Source organism: Garra rufa, chromosome 1 (genome assembly GCF_049309525.1).
Source record: "Garra rufa chromosome 1, GarRuf1.0, whole genome shotgun sequence".
In the NCBI taxonomy this organism is placed as follows: domain Eukaryota; kingdom Metazoa; phylum Chordata; class Actinopteri; order Cypriniformes; family Cyprinidae; genus Garra; species Garra rufa.
Window position 1 is genome coordinate 98313531 of NC_133361.1, and position 2500 is coordinate 98316030.

Sequence of the window (2500 nt, forward strand, 5' to 3'; positions counted from 1 at the left end):
CACAGTCATCAGATTAAAACCTGCAGGCTGTGCATGAGCCCCGAACATGTGGTGAAAGACTGTCCAGATTTTAAGTGTTTTAAATGTGAGGAGAGGGGGCACTTTGCGAGGGACTGCAATGCGGTAAAGTGCCCGGATTGCAGACAGTTTTTAAATAAATATGAATGTTGGATTGGAAGTGAGGAAGAGGAGGAAGAGGAGGAGGAGGAAAGTCAGCAAATAAACGTGCAGATGCATAGACGAGACAACAAACAGCGAGAGGAGGGAACAACAGATGCACAGGCAAATGAGATAATTATGAGAAAGGATGCAGAACAGCAGCAGAGCATAAAGGACAAACAGACGGTGCAACCTCAACAGAATGAAGGTGCCTGGACACAAATGGAAATTACAGACAGTGTACAAAGACTTATGGATGGGATGGAACAAGAACAAGGAAACAAGCATTCAACAGAGGAGAAAGGGGACAGCGATTTATGGACACAATCAAAACTGACTGAGAGCTTACATAATGTTTTGGACACAAGAGAAATCGGTGCACAAAAGAACAAGGAAGTAATGGAGGCAAAAGTAAATGATGAGGAATGGGAAAAAGAGAAACAAGGAACATCAACAAAAAGAAGAAGAACAATTAAGGTAAAACCCAATATAGAGACTGCTAGGAAAAAGGTATTAAAAGATGTGACTGAAAGTGCAAACAAGTTTGAAATTCTAAGGGATCTGGAAGAAATGGACTAAAATTATTGGTTTTAAATATTTCTTCACCTTTTTTATGTTTTTAAGAATTGTTACTTTTAATGCAAGAGGACTTTTAGATACAAAGAAATTTGAAAAAGTGAAAGAAATGTGCAAAGAGAATGATATGATTTTACTTCAAGAGACGAATTGGAAAGAAAGTGTTATGGCTGATATAAAAAGAAGATGGGATGGGGAGATTCTGTACAACAACGGAGTGAAAAAACAAGGCAGAGGGATTGCTTTTTTAATAAAAGGGAATAGTGGAATAAAATGTAAAACTATTTTCAAAGATGAAGAAGGAAAATGTATGATGGTGGAAATGGAGTATGAAGGAAAAATAATTTTATTGGCAAACATCCATGCACCAACAGAAGAAAATGAAAAGGGGGAATTTTTTAAGGTGTTAGGAGAATTTTTGAAAAAGTATAAAGAAGTAATTATGATGGGGGACTTTAATACAGTTTTTAGCAAGTTGGATATGGCGGAGGGTATGGTCTTTAAAACAGACAAAGGAAGGAGAGAGCTGAAAGGTTTGATGGAGAAATATGATATAGTGGATGTATGGAGGGAAAGAAATGAGAATACAAAATAATATAGTAGAAGACAATTGGTGGGGAACTTTATGTGTAAAACGAGAATAGATTTGATTTTATGCACTAGAAATATGGAAGGTCTTATTGGTAATATTAAATTTGAAGAAACAAGCCTTAGTGACCATAAAATGATTTCTATGGGAATGGACTGGAACCAAATTAAAAGAGGGCCGGGAATATGGGTTTTAAATACAGAAATTTTAAGGGAGAAAAACTATGTTTTAGAAGTAAAAGAGATAATAGAAAAAGAAAAAGAAAATATGATGTATGCAGAAGACAAAAGAATTTGGTGGGAAAATGTCAAGTATTTAATCAAAAAGTTCACAATAAAATATTGTACATTGAAACAAAAAAGTAAAAGAAGAAAGGAGAGAGAGATAAGGAAAAGATTGAAGGAAGAGTTAGAGGGAAATGGGAATGACATACAAAAAATCAAAGAATTAGAAGGAGCGTTGAAAGAAATAGAAGAGGAAAAATACGAAGGTGCAAAGTTAAGAAGTAAAGCAAAATATACAGTTGAAGGAGAAAAATGCACAAAGTTCTTCTTTGACTTAGAGAAAACTAGAGGGAGGGCAGGAATTATTAAAGGAATAAAGGGAAAAAAATGGGGATATTGTAACTACAAGTGAAGAAATATTAAAATAAATAAAAGTGTATTTTGAAGAGTTGTTCAGTGCAGAGGGGGTCAAAGAAGAAGAGAAATTAGAATTATTGGAACTAATAAAAACTACTGTAAATGGAACAGAAAAAAAAAGAGTGTGATGAAGAAATAAAAGTGGAAGAAATAAAAAGGGCAATTGGTGAATTAAATAGGAATAAAAGTCCAGGTATCGATGGTCTGGGGAATGAGTTTTATATGGTTTTTAAAGATTTTTTATCTGATACTTTAAAAGAGATATATGATGAGATTTTTAGAAAAGGGGAACTAGATCAGAGAATGGGAATGGGATTAATGAAGATAATATATAAAAAAAAGAGGAGAAAAAACAGAATTAAAGAATTATAGGCCTATTACAATGCTAAATACGGATCTTAAGATTTTATCAAAAATTTTAGCAAATAGGTTGAAAGAAGTAATGCCAGGTTTAATCAAAACAAATCAAGCATGTGGAGTAAAGGGCAGAGACATAGCCGATATAACATTCAGTATAAAAGATGGTTTAAGATAC